This window comes from Mesoplodon bidens (assembly GCF_964165515.1).
Source record: "Mesoplodon bidens genome assembly, chromosome: 10".
Classification (NCBI taxonomy): domain Eukaryota; kingdom Metazoa; phylum Chordata; class Mammalia; order Artiodactyla; family Ziphiidae; genus Mesoplodon; species Mesoplodon bidens.
Window position 1 is genome coordinate 25,389,967 of NC_138172.1, and position 22,830 is coordinate 25,412,796.

The window sequence follows — 22,830 nt, forward strand, 5'->3', positions numbered from 1 at the left end:
GTGTATTCTGCCACTTTTGGGTGGAATGTCCTATAAATAGCAGTTAAATCTGTCTGGTCTATTGTGTCATTTAAAGCTGTGTTTCCTTAATAATTTTCTGTCTGGATGATCTGTCCATTGGTGTAAGTGGGGTGTTAAAGTCCCGCACTATTATTGTGTTACTGTCGATTTCCCCTTCCTTGGTTGTTAGCATTTGCCTTATGTTTTGAGGTGTTCCTATGTTGGGTGCATAAACATTTATAATTGTTATATCTTCTTCTTGGCTTGATCCCTCCATCATCCCTGTTAGTCCAGTGGTTCGGACTTGGAGCTCCCACTGCCGGAGCTTTGGCTCAACTCCTGGCTCCTGAATCAAGATCCCACAAGCTGTGTGGGGTGGCAAAAAAAAAAAAAAAAAGAAAGAAAGCAGAGCAATAAAGAGTAAAAAATAAAATTAGACTAGGAAATTAACATATGTTAGAAAGAATATAAATATAAAAATATAGATGAAACAACAACCATAAGGTAAAACAGAACCACAATAGTAAAAAAGAGGAGGAAAAAAAAAAAGGCAGAAAAGGCCTTGGCTGTGGGAGGCGGGGCTTAGGCAGGGGCTGGGTTTAGGCAGTGGGTGGGGCCTATGCTTAGTATCCACAGGGCTGGAAAAGGCCTGGGGGGCGGGGGGTTGCGGGGGTGCTTAGGCTCAACTCAACAGAAGGGGCCCAGGCTGCCTCTGGTCTCGGAGGACGGGGGACCCGGCCTGGGAGCCCAGCAGGCTTCCCCGGCCCGAGTGGGTGGGGCAGATGCCCCCCACTCCTCTCCTGCTCCTCTGGTCCTGGAGGGCCCCTCCTGCCTCCCTCTCCTGTTCTCCCCTGGCCTGCCTCCTATGCCCCTAGGACCAGTGTGGCCTGGAGTGGGCTTCTGAGTGCATAGGACATGTCCTGAGAGCCAGGAGGGCTTCCCAGGCTGATTGGGCAAGGGAAACGCTAGGCGTGCTCCCCCCTGATGTGAGCCCCTGAGGGTCCCTCCAGGCATGGGAACCCCTCCCCCCTCCCAGCCCCACCCCTCAGGGGCACTGGTCCTGTCAGGCCTCCACTTCTCCCCCCCCCTCAGTCCCCCCACATCCTACCCAGTTGTTTGGGGGTTCCTCCTGTCTCCTTGGGCATCAAGGTCCCCCACCAGCGTCCAGCAGGCACCCTAGTTGTGGGGAGATGCGAATTCCACGTCTTCCCATGCCACCATCTCGACTCCCCATTTGTGTCATATTTTAGATTCCCCACGTAAATGATTATCATATGGTATTTGTCTTTCTTCTGACTTTGCTTAATATCATAATCTCTAGGTCCATCAATGTAGCTTAAAATAGCATTATTTCATTCTTTTTGTGACTGAGTAGTGTTCCATTGTATATATGTGTACCACATCTCCTTTATGCATTCATCTGTCCATGGACATTTAGGTTGTTTCCGTGTCTTGGCTACTGTAAATAGTGCTGCTATGAGCATGGGGGTTCATGTATCTTTTCAAATTATAGTTTTGTCGGGATATATGCCCAGGAGTGGGATTGATGGATCATATGGTAGTTCTATTTTTAGTTTTTTGAGGAACTTCCATACTGTTCTCCATAGTGACTGCCAATTTACATTCCCACCAACAGTGTAGGTGGGTTAAAAGTCTACTTACTGATTAGGCCACTGTTATTTTGGGTCTCCACTACCCGTAACAAACCTAATCTTTTTTGAAATTGAAATTGCTTCTAACCTGAATGAAGAGTAGTTCAGAGTAAAACTTAACTTGATTTTAGAGAAATAGTGTCATATTATTGGGTGGGCCAAAAGGTTCGTTCAGTTTTTTCCGTAAGATGGCTCTAGTAGCACCTAGGTGTTTTTAACTTCATCTGAAGTAATTTTGTTAGATTGTATGTGACACCTGTCATATCAGCATGCGTTTAAAAAAAGACTTATCAAAATCGGTGAATTTTTGTGTAGCCATTTTAATAGTGAAGGTAGAACAGAGAAAGCAACATTTTCGGCATATTATGCTTATTTCAAGAAAGGTAAAAACGCAACTGAAACACAAAAAAAGATTTGTGCAGTGTATAGAGAAGGTGCTATGACTAATCGAATGTGTCAAAAGCTGTTTGCGAAAGTTTTCTGCTGGAATTTTCTCAGTGGATGATGCACCACGGTCGGGTAGACCAGTTGAAGTTGATAGCAATCAAATCGAGCCATTCACTGAGAACAGTCAACGGTATACCATGTGGGAGATAGCCAACATACTCAAAATATCCAAATGAAGCATTGAAAATCACTTGCACTAGCTTGGTTATGTGAATCACTTTGATGTTTGGCATCCACATAAGTTAAGCAAAAAAACCTTCTTGACTGTATTTCCTCATGTGATTCTCAAACGTAATGAAAACATTCCTTTTTTAAAATAAATTGTGATGGGCGATGAAAAGTGGATACTGTACAACAATGTGGAATGGAAGAGATCATGGGGCAAGCAGAATGAACCACCACCAACCACACCAAAGGCCCGTCTTCATCCAAAGAAGGTGATGTTGGGTATATGATGGGATTGGAAGGGAGTCCTCTGTTATGAGCTCCTTCTGGAAAACCAAACGATTAATTCCAAGAAGTACTGCTCCCAATTAGAGCAACGGAAAGCTGCACTCGACGAAAAGCGTCAGAATTAGTCAACAAAAAACACATAATCTTCCGTTAGGATAACCCAAGACCGCATGTTTCTTTGATGACCAGGCAAAAACTGTTACAGCTTGGCTGGGAAGTTCTGATTCATCTGCCGTATTCACCAGACATTGCAACTTCAGATTTCCATTTATTTTGGTCTTTTCAAAATTCTCTTAATGGAAAAAATTTCCATTCCCTGGAAGACTGTAAAAGGCACCTGGAACATTCTTTGCTCAAAAAGATAAAAAGTTTTGGAAAGATGGAATTATACAATTGCCTGAAAAATGGCAGAAGGTAGTAGAACAAAAAATGAATACATTTTTCAATAAAGTTCTTGGTGTAGGACTTCCCTGGTGGTCCAGTGGTAAAGAATCCGCCTTACAATGCAGGTGACGTGGGTTGGATCCCTGCTCGGGGAACTGAGATCCCACATGCTGTGGGGCGACTAAGCCCATGCACCACAACTACTGAGCTCACACACCTCAACTAGAGAGAGAAAACCCACACACCACAACTAGAGAGAAGCCCACGTGCCACAACGGAAGGATCCTGCATGCCTGAACGAAGATCCTGCGTGCCGCAAGACCCAATGCAGCCAAAAATAAATAAATAATATTAAAAAAATAATAAAGTTCTTGGTGAAAATGAAAAAAGTGTCTTTTTACTTAAAAGCCAAAGGCACTTTTTGGCCAACCCAATATTTTTGCACAGCAGATTTTGGGGTGTAATACTCCTGCTCTACTGAATTTGGAAGAAGATACAGTTATCCTGGTGATGTTCTCAATGTTTTCAAAATTTTGGTGTGCATATGAGTCACCTGAGGGCTCATTAAAATAAAGATTGCTGGGCTCTACCCAGAATTTAATGCAGCGTTTGGGGTGGGAGTGAGAATTACATTTCTAACAAGTTCCCACGAGATGCTAATTCTGCTGGTCAGGGACCACACTTTTGAGGGCCACTGTTCTAGACTAATTCTCAAACTAGCTAAGGTAAAGGACACGTTTTATTTTATTTTGTCTTATTTTAATATTCACTCTGTCCTAGACTGATGCTTTTGTAAAATACAATGAAAATCATTTACTAAAATTATGAAATAATAAAAAGGTATAAAAGTACAAGCCTCATTTTAAAAATTATTATTTGGATTCAACATTTGTGGAGACATAAAATTACTCTGCCAATTCCTATAAAAATGTCTAATTGCTGACTCTCGATGTCTGTACTTACCACGTGGACTGGTTACTGGAGGTTCACAGATAAGCCTGATCCATGGCCCACTACAGCACTCCTAGCCTGATTGAGTAGCCTGGGACTAGGGGCACTTTGTATGCTTCCTGTCTGAGAAATTTCTGCAGTAGAATCCAAAGACTCCAAGCCTAGGCCAGTATGTCCTATCCTCCCTAAAAACGTTACCAGTCTTTTTTTTTTTGGCCATGTGATGGTTCAGTGGTATAGAGAGCTTCCCAGCATTGCTTCAAGTAGAGCATTCTCAAGGAGCTTCCCCTGACAGACTCTTAAAAAGAAGTTAACAGCAAACAATTCATCTTCATCATATCTTCCTTCTCTACTATAGGATGTGACCACCCCCCCTTTAAAAACACTATTTCTCAATAGCTGGCAACCTATCTTTAGCACTTACTATGTGCTAGGAACAATGATAAATTGTTTATAACTAATGTATGTGTTTTACATGCATTATATCATTTAAATTCTCAACAACCCCACAAGGCAGGTGCAATCATTACCCACATTTTCAGTGGAGGAAAAAACAAAACAAAACAGTGAGGCCCAGGAAAGTGAAATAACTTGCATGAGATCATACACTGGGAAGTGGGCAGTTAAACCAGGTCCATGCTTTTGACCACCAGGTTTTATTCCTCATTTCACCCAAGATCTTTCCCTGCAGAAATGCAAGCCAGATCAAGATACCAGCTTTATGCAAAACATCCTAGAGGCACCAGGAGACCCAGGTGTAAGTCCGGACTCTGCCTCTAAGTAGTTGAGGGCCTAGGAGAAGTCATTTTCCTCTTTGAGCATCACTGAGTTGTCATCCATAATTTGCTTCAAGAACTAATGTTCCTTGAGGGGTTAACAGACATTCTATGAAAAATGTGTTTGGGGTCAAATAAATTTAGGAAAGCTTGAATAAAATATTACCCTCTTTGAGATTCACATTGCTGGCAAATTAAAGACTCTGAAAGGTTTTATGGTGAAATGGTTCTGATTTTATTTAATATAGCATTTCCCAAAAGTCTTTGAGTAGAGAAACCTATTTTTATACAACTAATATCTTAATAACAGAGGTTATTCATGGAACACAGTTCTGGAAACAATACCCTTGTTTTTCCTGTCCCCAAATTCTGTGAGTCTATGACTGGTATAGAAATAGAAATAGATACAGAATGGTATAGCAATAGAAATGGTATAGAATAATAGATAAAGAATAGTATAGAAATAGAAAAAGAATGCCAATAATAATAACAAAACCAATAAGACCTAAACCTAATGATAGTCAGTGCTCTCATTAGCTGTGCACTGGATGGATTAGAAACCCAGATACTATTCTGCACGCTTCACGTATATTAGTTCATTTAATCCTTATTATAACCCTATTATAATAATTGTAAACACTGTTATCCCCATTTTACAACTGAGAAGACTAAGGCCGTGAAAAGAGCAGTTACAGGTCTCTCAAACTAAACCATTTCTCAGAGACTCAGATTTTCCTGCACGCCCTGAGAGTATCAAGAAAAGAAATAGAAGCAAGCCCATTGCTATTTTTTATTTTTTTGCCTGGTGTGCTTCATTTGCATATCAAAAGCCCTGTAATGTGAGTGTAATCTGCCCTGTTTAATGTTTCTCACTTTCTTTTACACTCCTTCTATCGAGCATGGTTCACAGTCATTACCCTCTTGATCAAGTTACAGACAAAAGCAGCCTTCAAATTAGGCCTATTAAGATTTGTTTTTAATGAGGAGATAATTCCTCTAACAGCACAAGCCAGATTCAGCTGGGGTATGATTACACAATCAGGCTGTCTTGCAGAAAGGAAAAGAAAAGCAGACTTTTGCCTCTTCCTCGAATGATTTCAGCCAGTCTTGATTCACTTGATGCCACTTAAAAGCACAGAGCAAATGTAATATCTGGAACTTGTGAGTAATGAAATAATCACGTAGCCCGTGCTCTGCTAGGACAGTGGGAAAGTTTCTCTTTCAAGAATTGGAACTTCTTAGAAGGCAAATGTCCAGATTCGTAGTATTGGAAATCACAGGAGGGAAGATAAATGCTTTCTTTCTACGAGTCTAAGCTCTCTTGCTTTGTTGAATTCACTTGTGAGCCCTCTTTGTCTTTCAGGAATGAATACCCTGTAAGACTTTAAGTAAAATGATTTGTTAATTAACCCCAACCTTTGGGGATCTTTCTGCATGCTTTTTATTTTTATTAAAGTAATCTTCAGCACATTTACTTTCTAAAATGTTCTTCCAACAAAATCATCTCTAGATATATTTGTATCCTTTGCATACTCATAAGTCTTGGGTTAAGAAATCTTTATCTGTATTTTATTAATTACCTCAACCAATCATTTCTTTATATGTAAAATCCACCTAATACATCCATTCATCTGAAACTGTTTCATAATAATATGTGACAAGGACGATGAACTTGGGCCATCATGGACTCAGTATTCTACAATATTGGTCCAAAGGATCTTTCATCTCTCATTGCAGCACTACCATGAAGAGATGTGATAAGCCTCCTTAAGGATTTAAAGTTGTTAAATTGTTAAAGTTGTTTGCCCCAGTTGAACTTAGCATGACTGACAAGGAATAAATAGCTCTTGACAGCAGGCAGGGGATATTAAAGAATATTTTAGCAAGAACAATAGCTACTAACACTACATAGGACTCTACATGTAGGAGAGGATCCAGTCAAATGATTTATTTGTTCTGTATTAACACAGCAGAAACCAGCTTGTAGCATTTGGGAGCTGAGTGAATGAATCATGAGAAATGAAATGACCAAAATCAGGAGGCCAAGGTCTAACTTAATCTTGAATATCATCACCTGCCATTCGTACCTGACACCTGCACACACTCTCAGACTCACCCCTATGACTCAGCGTGGTCACTTGTACAAAGAAAGTCTTCAATTAACGTGGGCTCCTTTCAGTGCTGTAAATACCCCAGTTTTTTCCCCAATTACAGTCCTTTTCATACACTATTCTTGATTTCTAAAATGCTCTTTACCCAAACATTTATATTGGTCCTTTCTCCCATTCTTTTCTTTCTTAGCTCAAATAAATCACCCGAGCAGCTTTCCCTGAGCACGCTTTCTAAAGCACCTCTACCCAAACTCTGTTTTTCTCCATCTCTTCTCCTTGTTTATCTTCCAACGTAACTCCTATTTGATTTATAGTTTTATTATTTTTGAACCTGTATTCCTTATCACTGTGTACGATCTTTGAGAATAGAGAAAAATGTCCATTTTGTCCACTGCTATATTGCCTACCCATAGAAAATATGATGAAATTGACATTTTATGTTTTGTTTGCTCAGACGAATGTATTTTCTTGCTCATTTCTCATTGTTCATTTTGATTTTCATTTCCTAATATAAATATCCCTCACTGGAGGCAAAAGTTGAGATTTATGTCTATCCCAATTCCATCCTTTAATAAATTCCTTCATCTCCCTTCCCTTGTACATTTTGAATGTGATTTTACCTAGTGCCTCTCAATGAGTGTTAGAGGTAAAGATGTTGGAGAACTCTCTCCTTGGAGACTTCACTTCATATTTCTCCCAGATGAACTTACTGCCTCACAAAAGGGCTCTTTGTCTTTTGAATTTAACCGGCTCTTTGTTTGGGCTGGTATCCAGCAGCCCAGGAGTAAAATGTCAGTGCTCTCTATTTAATCAGTGTTTTATTCTTGGCTTGTATTTCAACAGGGGGGATGAAACAGCAATTTGAATGTTGCTGATATATTTTTTGACCCTTTTAAATTCTCGATCTATATTATGTGAATCTCAATAATTTCTAATTTATTTTCAATCTGTACAAATTCCTTGGAGAAATGTGCTATTCTTTTGCTAAAAGACATAACAGCTGTGCTGACACTATACCAAAACCAAGACTAATCCTCGCCGAACCAAAGAGGTCATTTTATGACATTCAGCTTTTTTTCTTCCTCGTCATAATTGCCAAACTTTGTATTGTCTGTTTGTAGAGCAGTGGTTCTCAAAGTTCCTTTTCTGGAATACTAATCTATAGTGATATTTTGCTCCCCATCCCCCAAATAGTTTCAGCGAGCCAGGAGTTTGAGAAACCAAGTATTAGCATATTAACAGTTCTGAGACCTGTTAGAAAATCAACTGCTTTAGTTTGGTTTACCTTTTAGTGGTTTGTCAGTGTATTTGACCATAGCGATGGTACACAAACAGCAGTCCCAGACCACCTGGGAATTTGTGAGAAGTGCAACACCTTGGGCCCCGTCCCAGACCTACAGACTCCCAAGCCCTAGAACAGAGAGGAGGCTGAGCAATCTGTGATTTCTCAAGCCCTCCAAGTAAACTTGACATTTGGTCGACGTGCGAACCACTGGACTATGGAGGTATTGGAACCACCTTCTAATGTCCTGAAGGTATGTATTCAGAACACCAGGGAAACTATTCAGTAGGTCTGGGGTGTGGCCTGAGAGTCTGCATTTCTCACAAGTTCCCAGGTGACGTTGATGCTGCAGATCTGCAAAGTATACTTTGAGTAGCAGGGCCACAAGACACTTCCGAAAGAGCTAGAGCAGGCATGGCTGACATGCATGGGGAAGAATATTTGGATAGGTTCTTACAATGGAAATTATGGGCAAAGTGTCTCCTGTCGCCCACCTGACCAGCCCTCCTCCAGCCATCCATGAACCTCTGTCGGAAGACAAATAGAAATGGCAGCATGATGCTCTTCACCTGGCTACCTACCACACCAGGTTTGCGAAGACAGACACATGGCAAAGGAAGAGGTGAGACCAGAGATCCATGAGCATGGGAATTTTTCTTGAACTGACAAGTAAAACATGAATAGCTCTGTGGTCCTGGAAAGCTTAGATAACCACCATGAAACTCAATTTTCTCACCAGTTGGAAATATTAATAGCACCTCTGTTAGTAGTGGTAATGAGAGTATGACATGCTCGTAAAATGCTTACACTGTGGCATAGAGTAAGTACTTAATAAGTGATAATGATGATTATGATATGATGATGGTTATGATGGTGGCCCCACATGAAATGGAAACATCCTGAAGTCAGCCTTATAATTTGATGGAAAAAAGAATGTGGAAGCAAAGATCAGGTCATTGTATTTTCCCTCCATGACTAGGGAATGCCAACTATATATTTTCACTCTGATTCTCTTCTCACAGCTCCAAGTGTTTAAACCACCTACCTAGAAATCCACCATTATTCATTCTGGGGTTTGTGAGTAGTGGAATTGCTGCTGATCTTGATTTCCCTCTTTCTAGTATGACTGGGATAAAAAATAGTCTTGTATAAGGTTTAAAACCTTCCCGCATCTCAGAATATTCCAAGGAAGATTTAGTATTTACCTGAGATCTAGGACTTTGGTTGTGTGGATCTAGACAATGGGTAAGGCAGCCACGTGGTAAGAGGTTACCTGCATCTAAATGGGAAAGGCCGGAGAACCACTTGGGGAGAACTAAGTCAGCGGACACTAAAGCATGAGCAGGGAGAAGAGACAAGCAAGCCAGCACACTTGCGGCCAAGTTTGAGAGAGAACAGAGATTGTGAAAGAGCAACTGTTTAGATGAGAAAAATGAATAGATGGTTGAAGAGGGATGACTTTGATTATAAAAAATAGGAAGATCATTTCAGGGGTCATGAACTACATTTCCTGTCCCCATATCTCTTAAGAAAGTTTTGGTAGAGAGCTAAATTTATTTTCATCCATTTTTGGATGTCAGACTTGTGACTGTTGACTGTGATACCAGGTTGAGACTGACTTGGAGGTAATTTGGTATTACTTAAGTAACATGTTTTCATAGTTTATAAACATAAGTATTTATTATTGATACACTGATGGTGGGAAAGAATAATACCTCTCTCTGTCTCTCTCTGTCTCTCTCTCTCTCTGTGTCTCTCTCCCCCCCGACCCTGGCCTCTGACTCTGTCTTAGTAAAGAAACTGTCTCTAAATTTTGAACACCAAGACTTGTCTCAATTAGTGATTCTCATGGGGGCTATTTGCGACATAGGTCAAGCTCTGAAGATGATGTTGGTTATCACAGTTGGGCTTGTGTTACTAGCATCTACTGGGTAGAGGCCAGGGACGCTGCTAAACATCCTACAATCACAGCTTAGCCCCCACCATAACAAAGAATTGTCTGATGTAAATGTTAATAGCGCCAAGCTTGAGAAACTCTTGTCTAAATTATTAGAAACTTTCCTTCCTCAATTCCAACTTCCAGTGTGTGATTTGAATAATTCCTCTGATTATAATTTAAATTATAATTTAATTTATTAAATTTACATAATTTACATTCCAATAATAATAATGCTAGGGGAAAGCCATTCTATATAGCACATAAGAAAATGAACGATTCTTTGGAAACTTCCATCTTATTATCTCTCAAAGGAAATATCCTTAATAAACTACAGATTTTCTCTGGAGACTCCTACTATGATAATAGACTCAGTTAACCAATAAATAAAATGTTCAATTCTGCAACAATTACTTTTGAGATTTTCTTGCCAGTAACAAAATGTATGATGACTTTTAACTGATTTGCATAGCTAGTGATTTCCATGAAACTGCCATCTTGGAGGAGCTATTGCCAAGTGTTTGAAGAGGCAGTGAGGCCAAATGGAGGGGGCCTCGTCTGGTCCTCCTGAGCTTAGTTCTAGGTCCAGTTGTGCCACCAGCCATGTCATGTCCTTGGGCAATCTGCAACACTTCTCTAAAACTTGAAAGCCTCTTCTGCAAAATTAGTAGGAATTGGATTAAGTTCCCTTTAAGGTCTTTTCTGGTTCACTCTGAACTCTTATTGAGATTCTTTTCCTCCATGAGAAATAATGCCTTTTAGTTGACCTTTGAAGGAGAGTTAAATGAAGTTCAGGTCAGCCTCAAGCTCCACGAAGTGTTTGTGTTATTTCTAAAAAAATAAGGAAAGTAAGGAGGAGAATATGGCAAGTTGCCACTGTTAAAGCGAATATGTCTAAATGGAAATTTAGCATTTTTCCCTACTAAGACGAATCTGTATCCAAACAGAATTTGAAAAATAGTAAAAAAAAAAAAAAAAAAAAAAAAAAAAAAAAAAAAGTCGATTCCCACAGAAAACAATGAATCAAAATGAACATCTGTTAGAGGGTTTTTTTCAAGTCAGGCCAATACCATATTAAACCACGGCTGGTCCTTGCTCACTACACTTAGTCTCTCTCTTTCAAAAATAAGTAAAATAAAATATTTTTTTAAAAAACAGCATAAAAACAATTTGCATTGACTTCACTGTAACAGAATGTAAACCAAAACACATCTTTGAAGTTCCCGGCACAGATGGCAGGTCCCAGCTCTCCCATGGTAGATGCTAAGCAGAAAAGTGACTGAGCTACAGGAAGTTGAAGAGACCACAAATATCTAACACCATAGAAATGGCCCAAAACTGCCAGTGACAAACATGAAATGTATTAAACTGATGCGTCTCTCTGAAGCAGTCCATTCCTGGGCCTTCTGAAGGAAGCCCTTCTTTTAATTTGAACTTGTCTGTAGATACTTACATTGTCAGCACTAGGACATGCTCTCCTGAGCCCCGTGTTTTAGTGGGAGAGATGAATTTGTGCTACTTTGTTGATATCTACCACCTGGTTCCCATGGTGACTTGTAGCAGGCTTTTGTAAGAAAGCTTCCTGAAGTCTGGAGTCATGGTGAGCAAACTTTTTTGACCTCAACACATAGAAATACATTTTACCTCATTACCCAGTACAAGTGTGTGTGTGCACACACACATATGCGCACACACACAAAGTTCCCCAAAGTACCAAAGATTCTCTGGTATCTCCTGTGTTTGGGCCTATATACAGTTCCTTCTGCCCAGATCACTATTTCTACTCCACTCTCTTGTTCTGTTACTTGTCTAGATGATGGCTACTTGTCACTCAGGCTGAGAAATGTACCCTACACTGGGTTTCATGCCTTTGGTCCCTTTACAACAATAACACAAGCTATATAAGCACATACAGAAAAGGTGAGAAAACCATGAAAGAACTGAATCTTAAATGGCCTGATTTATCTCAGAGCATCACAGAATTTTTAAGCAAAAGGGCACCATAAAAATGATTAAGAGCAGCAGTTGCCAACTAATGTTCCTTATATACCAGTGAAGGCCACAATTTGTGGCTAAGTACTGTGGTTCAAGATTATAGAAAGCTCAGGGGAAAACTGTCCACTTATTTTTTGATTAAGACTGCATAAGCGAATAAAATCCCAAGTTTTTTATATGACTTTGATTATAAAAATTCGGAAAATCATTGATTGTTACTTCAACAAGTGTTGTTTGCTTTTTTTTTAATTTTTTAAATTTATTTTTGGCTGCATTGGGTCTTCATTGCAGTGTGCAGGCTTCTCATTGCAGTGACCTATCTTGCTGTGGAGCACAGGCTCTAGGCATGCGGGCTTCAGTAGTTGTGGCTCACGGGCTCTAGAGCGCAGGCTCAGTAGTTGTTGCGCTCGGGCCTAATTGCTCTGTGGCATATGGGATCTTCCGGGACCAGGGCTTGAACCTGTGTTCCCTGCATTGGCAGGTGGATTCTTATCCACTGCGCCACCAGGGAAGTCCCTGTTTGCTTTTTTTAAAAGGTCTCTCAAATCGTGGGAGAACTAATTTTTTAAAGTTCTTGGTGGTCTAGGCCTTTCTGGAGAGTCACTGATTTAGCCCAATCCCTTAAATTTTACAAATGTGGAAACTGAGCTCCAGAGAGTGTAAGTGACCTTCCAAAGCCCGTCCAGCATATAAAGGCACACTTAGGATGAATGATCACATCCTAAAACACAGAATTTCCCTCTAAATGCATAGATAGTTTATCTCATCAATATGTTAAGGAGATAATGCATAACCCAGAATCTCTGTCAACAGTCGAGTATAGCATTCCAACAAACATAAATCAAGATCTGTTGTATTCAGAACTGTGCAAGATTCATCAGAAACCACAAAGATGAGTTCTACACAATCCTTGACTTTAGGACCTTAGATTTAACAGCACTTACCTTCATTCTCTTGTTTAACCCTCACAACAGTTCTATCGGGGTAAATGCCACATTATTCCCATTTTGTAGATGAGAAAGTCCTGTTGCTGGTAACCTGCAAAACAGTGATTCAGAGTCTGATGCCTTTGTTGCTGCCATATACTGCACAGGTATTTTAAGAATTTAGAGAAAGAAAAGATTAATTCTGGTTGGGAGATTTGTATAAGGCTTCTTGGAGAATGTGGCATTTTTAAAATTAAAATATGGTTGATTTAGGATGTTTTGTTACTTTCAGGTGTACAGCAAAGTGATTCAGTTATTCAGATTCTTATATATATATATATATATATATATATATATATATATATATATATATTCTTTTTCAGAATCCTTCCCATATAGGTTATGACAAGAGGTTGAATATAGTTACCTGTGCTATACAGTAAATCCTTGTTGTTTATCTGTTTTATATATAGTAATTTGTATCTGTTAATCCCAAGCTCCTAATTTATCCCTACCCCCCTTTCCTCTTTGGTAACCATAAGTTTGTTTCCTATGTCTGTGAGTCTTTTTCTGTTTTGTAAATAAGTTCATTTATATCACTTTTTAAGGAGGATCTGGAATTTGAAGCATGTGATAGATTTCAATAAAAAAGGATTCAACAAAAAGACTGTCCAAGGTAGAGGGAACCAAAGAGCAAGAGAAGAAAAATGAAAAGAAAATTCTAGACCGAGTACTTGGAGGATAGTCAGGTTATAGAGGACCCTGAATGCCATTCCAGGACTTCAGCGATTCCCAAGAGGTGTTCCACAGAGCACAGTGTCTGAAGGCTGTTAACGGGGATTAAACATGGTGTTGGATGACCAAACGGGTCTGGGAAATACTGGATTAAAAAGGTTCGACAGATTCTTTACTGTAGAACTGCCCAGAGTCTTGAATAGGCTAAGGTAAATTATGAACATCCAAGAAGAGGATAAAATTCACAGCATTTCCCAGATTTATTCGATCACAGACTATCCATTTTATCATTTTTTTTTCCCTTCTTAAAAAGCAGCCGACAGATTACTGAACCTTAGGAAAATTGACCTGACAGTAGTGGGAAAGGCTTCCTAAGAGGGAAGGTGAGATGGAGATGAGACCAGGTAGGAGGCCAGGGTAAGAATCATGATTACCTGAAGGTGAGGGTGAGTCCTAGACCTGGGGATAAAAACTCACAGATTTCTGTGTAAGACTGGAATGGCCCCTCGGGTCGCGTGATGTCAGGGGACCACGGCTTTCTGCACCTCCCCCTGCCCTCTCATCCACATACACAAATTGACCTGTCTTTGGATTGCGAGCTGTCTCCAGAGAATAGGCATAACCTAGGACAAGACACTATTTGTATCACCTCACACCAGTCAGAATGGCCATCATCAAAAAGTCTACAGACAATAAATGCTGGAGGGATGTGGAGAAAAGGGGACCCTCCTACACTGTTGGTGGGAATGTAAATTGGTACAGGCACTATGGCGAACAGAATGGAGGTTCCTGAAAAAACTAAAAGTAGAACTACCGTATGATCCAGCAATCCCACTCCTAGGCATATACCCGGAGAAAACCATAATTCAAAAAGATACATGCACCCCAATATTCATTGCAGCACTATTTACAATAGGCAGGACATGGAATCAACCTAAGTGTCTATCAACAGAGGAATGGATAAAGAAGCTGTTGTACATATATACAATGGAATATTACTCAACCATAAAAAAGAATGAAATAATGCCATTTGCAGCAACATGGATGGACCTAGAGATTATCATACTGAATGAAGTAAGTCAGGCAGAGAAAGACAAATATCACAGGATATCATTCATATGTGGAATCTAGTTTTTTAAAAATGATATAAACTTATTTACAAAACAGCAACAGGCTCACAGATTTCTAAAACAAACTTATGGTTACCAAAGGGGAAAGGTGGGGAGGGAGGGATAAATTAGGAGTTTGGGATTAACATATACACACTACTATATATAAATTAGCCAACAAGGACCTACTGTATAGGTCAGGGAACTCTACTCAGTATTCTATAATAACTTATATGGGAAAAGAATCTGAAAAAAGAATGAATATATGTATATGTATAACTGAATCACTTTGCTGTACACCTGAAACACAACATTGTAAATCAACTATACTCCAATAGATTTTTTTTTTTTTAAAGACACTATTTGACAATTCCCAGAGAGAGGGACTCCAGTAGGTGCTGAGCTTTCAGCAGTTGAGGTAATAAGAACCTCAGTCCTCATCCGGGAAATCTGGGCAGCTTACCCTGGCACCCATCACACTCTCCATTTCTTTATCCTTCAACATTTACAACGATGACATGTTTCTCCCATGTCGCATGCAGTCGATGATTGTGTCTGTGTTTTGTTTTGTTGGCTATTATGAAAGAGTGGTGTATTTGCATAAAGAGAGCATGTGTTGACAAGAAATAGATCTGTTGCTTTAAATTCATCTTGCAAGTGGTTTTCATCGAAATAGCAGGAAACTAATGTCGTTTTAAAACTTTATTAAAATCATCTGGATATACTCAGCCTAATAAAAACAGAGTACACGGCTGCTGGACTTCCTGTAGCTTTAGATATGGAGCAAAAAGAGGCTTAAGTGATATCCTACATTTGAAATTGTGTAGAAAGATATGTTATTGGCCTAAGAAAATATGTCCCTTATGAAGTAGATTCACAACTAGCATCCCTGCTCCATTTCTGTTTGCATGACTTTTTAGTGTCTCTGGCATTCAGTCCTACTTGGCCTCTTCATTCTCTGTGTGTTTATATACATCAGTGCTGTTTTACTGAGGCTGTTGCCTTGTCTTGTTCAGTCTAAGACATTTCACTTCTCCACTTAAGAAAGGTCAATTCTGAAGTGAACCTTTAGAAAGAGCTGTATCACCCGAAGCTTCAGAATCATTTCGATTTTCTCTTCCAAAGAGGCAAGTTGACCCTTCATCATAATTGAATTCTATTTAATCTAGCTATTTTCATGATTAATTATAAATGGGAACTCTGGTCGGGATGGGGCAGCCATGTTTAATGAGGTCACTCAGGTGGCCAGGCCACTTTCTAGGGCATTGTGCTCTTTTACTAACTTTTGGCAAAAAAAGCGTCAAATAACTTGTGCCCTGTTGTTGAGTTATTTTAGAAAAAATGCCACCAGTGTTCATTAAAGATGTAAATGCCTATAAATTCACATAAACACGTGCCTTCCCCCTATCCAAATCCATCATACAACCACGATTACATTTGATTCTAGGGCTTTGAAATGCAAAGGAAAACACTGAACGCTGTGAGGTAAAACTCTTCTGCAATGGGGAACTAGGATGAAGTCTTGAATAGCATTACTCCAGCCAACATACACAAGCTTAACATTACTTTTTGAACCTATGGCCACGTGCATTAAAGATGAATATTTTGCCTGTGAAAAATTAATGTCCCAGAGCCCTTGCAACCATTGTTTCTTTGTGAAATGGAGTATGCAAAATGTCTTTTAAAAAGGTAACCTTTTGGTGAATAGATTGCTTCTCCTCTTTCGGTTTGTGCTACTAGTTGGAAAGGCCCCTAAAGGAGCATTAAACAAATGAGCCAATAGTTATAAAAGAGCCTGAGACCAGAGTCACAGAAACCTGGAGGTGGATGGAACCAGTGAGCGAGACCAATTTTCGTCCTTGTGTGAAAAAAATAAAATGTCTGTTTCTCTTCTTTCATTTTCTTGATCTCTTAAAAATGTAAAGGCTCTGCTTTTTTTTTGTTGGTTAACAGATCGAGGTTTAAACAAAGAAGGCTCCTTTGGAAGGCCCAAGTAAGAAGTGCCAAGCTGAAGAGGAGGGAGCTGGCCTGGGAGCTCTGTGAGTTATCAGGTAAATGTTATGTCTGGAGTAGAAACTAAGATAACCAGGCCTCAAGGGGCCCTGGATCAATTTAATTTTGATAAATGACCAGTTTGGTAAATATTATTTACATTACTCCACAAGTCAGGTCTGTTTCTGTTCTATTCAAGTTTGAACAACCCACATCTTCGGCTGTGGAAATAGCTTCTCAAGTAATCCCCACGGGCCAGCTTTCCCCACTGTTAACTCACAATTAGGAGGATAATTAGTAATGAGGGTGCTTGGCTTTTGAACTAAAAATGAAAACATGAAGAAACAGCTCAGTAATCTAGATTTGAAGCAATTCTTGAACCACGAGACCTCCATATTCCCAACAGTCTACAAAGGTGGTGGTATTACTTTTAAATTTTTGTATCTGCTTTTAAAAAATGACATTCTTAAATATTACAGGATTTAAAAAGAAAAAAAAAATTTCAAGCATAGTCCTATCCCTTTAACACGCTATTTTTATCTATCTGCATTTTCCTCCACTCTTTATCTATGTTATACGTTTATTGAGTCATTCACTCCTTCATTCTGCAAGTGTTTATTAAGCACTTAATATGTATCAATTAGAGGTTTAGGCCAGAGATCAACAAATATTTTCTGTATTGGGCCACACAGTAATAAATTTAGGTTTTGAAGGCCACCCAGTCTCTGTCACAACTACTCAAGTCAGGTGTTGTAGGGCCAAAGACAATGTGTAAACAAATAGGTCTGGTGGTGTTCCAATAAAACTTTATTTACAAAACAGGCAGTAAGTCGGATTTGGCCAGCTGGCCACAGTTTGCCAAACTCTCCCATAACACGATGGTGTCCAAGAGATGAACAAAATAGACAAAGTCCCACTGAACAAACACTGTAATTGGGGGAGGCAAATAATAAATAGCAAACAAATGCTTTCAGTGAATAAATGGTACAGTGAAGGAAACTATCCCATATTTTACTTAATCCTTCCTCTGTTTTGTGTATTTAGCTAAATCTTATTGATGAGCATGCAAATGAAGGAAACAAAGAAATCAAGGTGTCCATCTGATAATAAACTTTTTCTAAATCCTTTGTTTCTGCTTTGGGCAGACAGGAATTTTAGGTTAGGAAAAATGCACGGGTAAGGAAGGTGAACGTAAAGAGTGTTTGCCTCGTGGTAAATTTTTTTTAGCTTTAGGCACCCAGCTTTCTGGGTAACACTGAAAATCAGGGTCTAGAAGTCTAGATTGTTCTGAAGAAAGGGAACAGACAAATGGGAACCTCATACTTCCTGCTCAGGGCCTGTGTTTTGCCAGCAGGCAGCAACCCCTCACGATTTAGTTGATTAAGGAACAAGATAGCTCAAGAAGGATGCTCACGTTCAAATCCATCAAGCACTGATTGTAATTAGCACAGTGCATGCAAAGCACAGTACATGACCCTACATTATTGGGAGGATATACTGATGCATATGACAAATCCCCTGCTTCCCAGGTGGAGACGGGCACCTGAGGGATAGGACAGATTCAAGGCCAAGGTATCAAGTGATAGTGTATATGGGAGGTCAACCCTTACTCCCCTCATGTTCAGCATAGAGGAAGAGCTTTAAACCCCGTGCCCCAGGAAGGGAATGCATAGGAAATATGTATTCCATTTTCTTTCAGAAATATTTTCTCCTCCTTTGTTCTTCCCCTTGGGAAGAACAGTAACCTCTCTGGTGGATGGGATTGGAGAAGCGTGGGGTACAGCGTTTTCTGTATTCTTTTTTCAGATACTGGTCATGACAAACATGTATTAGGGTTTCTGTGTGCCAGACACCAACACTTTCATTTCTTTACTCCTTACAACAGTCCTATGAGGTAGTACTTTATCATTCCCATATTCTATGATGAGGAGTCATAGAAACTCTGAGAGACTTGCATGGCTGCTTGGCTGATGAATGGTACAGCCAGGTTTACTCAAACGAACTCCAGGATCCCTGCTCTCAATTTCTCTGCTCTGTGGTTCCCCGGAGGAGCGCGAGTGTTCTGTTTACTTCTTCCATGATATAAGCATCTCTGAGTCAGGGCCAGGTCCCAGCCTTGCTCAAACCCTCTGTGTCTCTGATGGAGGGCACAAGAGCAATTTTGCTGTGCAGATATGCAGGTTTCCTTGAGTTAGGTGTACTGATCACTAGATTTGGCAGAAGTGAGCAGAAAAGCCAATCATGGTCTTGAATTCAGCAAATAAAGCTGATACTTTCACTTCTCTTGGTTTAACTCCTGCATCTCTTTTCTCAAAAGTTGGTGCCCAACTTAGAGGAAAAAGGATGATTAATTCTCATCCCAGACTCCCAACCTAAGTATGAATAATAGCAGTAGTAAAAAGTAACCAGAAACAATTACGATATAGCAGGCATTGTGCTCAGTGCTTTAGATACGTGTCATCTTTTTGCATCTTCACCACAATCCCAAATAAGTAGGTACTCCACGTTATGGAATAGAAAAGAGGGATTAAATTTTAGGTTGTCACATAGATTTCTGATGAATAAAAGGGTAATTAGTATTTTATTGGCTATATGACATATTAATAGGCAAACCCAACCCTTGATTGCAGTGGGCTTTGACGTTAACATCAAATAATTCGGCTCTTCACAGACTCACTCACGATAGTTGATGTTTTATATTGTCTGAGAGCACTCAGAGGTCAAAATAATTCAGCGGTTCTGGTCAAGAAATAGCAGAATGAGGGTAGGTTAAGACATTTCACTTGATAACCTCTTTCATCTGTCTACTTCTTCCCACCATTTTTGCCATTGCCCTAGACAAGCCACCATCCTTTCTCACTTGTGCTACCAAAGAGTCCTCATATTGTCAACCACATATATTCTTGTCCGTGTCAAATGTCTTCTCCATATGCACAAGCATGGCCTTACTACAGGTCATTCTCCTGCATAGGACATCTAATGTTTTCCAGTTTTCCTTAGAATGAAGACCAAAATTCTCAACACATCCTTCAAAACTCTATAAAGTTTGGCCCCCAACTGCCTCTCCAGTCCCATCTCCTCCATCTCCCATGTTTGCACTCCAGCCACACTGGTCTGGTTCAGTTCCTTGGCTATCCCATACTCCTTCCTGACCTAATTTGTTGTTGTTGTTGTTCTCTCTTACTGAAACATCCTTCCCTAACCTGGTTTTCACATCCGTAAACAAACGTACCCTTCATGTTTCAACTTAAATGTTGTTTCCTCTGAATTTCTTCCCTGGCAGCCCAGAGTATTAGGTCTCCCTGTTAGAGGTCCTTAAGCTATCCTGTCCCTATACTTCTAGGACTTATCTCAGTTTATATTCATTTGGTTTTTGTAGTTACTCTTCTTTTGTCTGACTTCATCTAAAGTAAAGCTTCATGGGGGCACAATCCAAGTCTGTCTTTCTCACTGCTCTATTCTCAGTGCCAAGCACGGCGTCTGGCACATACTCACCCAGTATATGTTGTTGAATCGGTGTCACCTAATATGGCTGTGCAGCCTGTGTCCTGTCCAGCTCCAAGGGCACTATACACATAGACAATGATATCATTGGTGCTCCCTGGAAATGTACACACAGCAACCCTATACTGAATGGAAGAATGAATAAATGAATAAGTAAATGGATGAGTAAATGAAACCTTTGGTACAGAATTGCCTATGTTTAATGTCCAGTATTTCCTAAAAACCATAAAATCCCACGTGGTTTATATATGCCTTGCATATATGTCACACTGAAGCAGTTATTTTGGCATCTTATGTGTTACAAATGAGATCTCTTTTGCCCTTATTGTAATTCTGTGTACACTTGTTCATAATCTTGAACTTGGTCCACAACCCTCCAGGTGCCAATATAAAGTCCCACTTTGGCTTTTTAGTGGTACAGGGACCTCATTTTTGACTTGCAGGTGAGAAAGACCTGAAGCTGCATTCCATTTATGAGTTGAAGTACGTTTTTAATATAGTATTTTTATTCAATGGGGCCCCTGAGTAATATCTGCAATGTATTATAATATGTTGGTAAAATATATACAATGATCAGGGGAAGAAAAGAGTGTCATCCAAAAGAAGGTTATAGATCACAGTGCTGAGAGCCAGATTACCTGGCACGGGGGACTTCTGATAACTCAGTGTCTGTTGGAAATAATAAATCTTAGCCGTGTTGCCCATATCCAAATCTTGCCACACATTTACATTCTGTTTGTGACTCCAGGCTTCCCTACAGCAGAAATTGAGCCATGGTTATTATTGATACAGTTTATTAATAAACTTTAAAAGGGTAGCAGCTTAAAAAATAAAATGGGAATTTGGGTTGGGTGAATCGTGATTGCTTAGGACCAAGAATTGCTACTTCACCCCCAATACTGCCATCATTTCACCTTGTAATTCACATCCCTGCATTCCCCAGAGGCTCTAAGCTCCACATGTCTTGAATTTGTTTTAGGATCTAACTTACCCACACCTGCCTTGCACATACAGAGTTTGCGGGTCTTGATATTCATGGGATGACTGAATGAAATTATTAAACCAAATGGTTTCATTAAACCAGACTTAGTTAAAATTCCACACTGCTTCAAAAACATCACTTCATTGGCTTTTCAAACTAAGAACAGAACATCAGCTTGGGCAAGTTTCTCCCTGGGACTTAACCCTTGAGATGGTAGATGCTTTGATGCATCACCCAGAACGCCGTCAGGAATGAAGGACTTACTCTCTGAACTACTGGGAGTGCAGCCAGAAGGCAACCCTTGGTGGTTTGGCCCCCTTTGGGAAAAGACTACTGAGGAGAGCTGCCTCGCTCTTCTGGGGGCGTCCTTGGCCAATAGCTGGTCAACTCCAGCTTGTAAAGGCTGGGCCCCCTTCCTCCCCTTTGGAGGCCAGTCCTGCAGAGCCGCCTCAGCTCCAGAACTTCCCATGGGGTCAGCCGAGGCCTTTGCTGAGAATACATCTCATCGTCTCCCTCTACCCCATCTTCCTTGCGGTCCACTCCCGTTCACAGGTGTTGATCTCAAGACCACTCTAATAAATCTCCTCAGTACTAGTATTTGTCCCAGAGTTAGCTTCCCACAGAGCACAACCTACAACCCATGCCTGTAGGTTTCAAAGAATTAAATACAAAGGAATCAATTCAAGGACTTCCCCCCACCCCCATTAGAGCAGTCTCATAACAAATGACATTATCATCTGAGAAAGTGACTGGGTCTTGGTGGCAGCTGCAGCAGAGGGCTGGATTCACACTATTCATACAACAGAAACACTCTGATAGCTTGGAGTAACCGGCAGTGTGGTCCTTCAACACATGGGAATGCTGCTCCCAAAACAACACTAGGAATTTAGGAAATTATGGTGGTGGAGCAAACACACACTTAATTAAGGGCAGTGTCAGAGTTCTTGCATTTTTTAATTGACCTCCAGAAAACTATTTTTCTTTAATGCCTGGTGGTTGTTTTTTCATATCTAATTCTCCAAAATGTGCACTAACAAGAAAACACTTGAAGAAATTTCCAAGATCTAGAGGATCAAAAAATCTTACATTTTCCCTAATAACTATTATAACAAATATAATTCTTGATGATACTCTAGTATAATTATATTTAATAATATAACTATTGATGAGGCTCTTGCCTAGGAGTCGGCAAACTACAGATTGTCGGAGAAACCCAGCCCACCATGGGCAGAATTTGGCCACATCCATTCATTAAGAGATTGTCTCTGTTTGCTTTCACGCTACAATGGCAGAGTTGAGTAGTTGGGACAGAAACTGCGTGGCCCACAAAATCTAATATTTTTTATAATTTGGCTCTTCGCAGAAAGACTTCTGACTTCTGCTCTCATGTAGTAACATTTAGTGATCCCAATATAGTATTAAATGAAATAAGAAAATGTTGTTGAAGAGAAGTAACACTATGTGTACATGTACACACACACACACACACACACACACACACACAGAGTTATCTCTGGTCATTGAGATTAGAGGTGAATTTTTGTATTTTCTTCTTTTTGCTTTTTTGTATTTTCCACAGGAAACATGCATTGTTT

General features: G+C 39.9%; 1 long non-coding RNA gene across 3 annotated transcripts in view; it reads right to left on the reverse strand.

The window, feature by feature from the left end:
* Window positions 1-1,798: 1,798 nt before the first annotated feature.
* Window positions 1,799-22,830, reverse strand: part of LOC308623692 — a 187,491-nt gene continuing 166,459 nt past the window's right edge. Inside the window, exons 4-5 of one of the 3 annotated variants that reach the window (XR_014016865.1) lie at window positions 12,932-13,025; window positions 1,799-2,590 (exon numbers count right to left, since the gene is read on the reverse strand). This is a non-coding gene — a long non-coding RNA (uncharacterized lncRNA). Of the gene's footprint in view, window positions 2,905-12,931; window positions 13,026-22,830 lie in introns of all 3 variants that reach the window. The other 2 variants (XR_014016866.1, XR_014016867.1) reach the window with 2 other exon arrangements.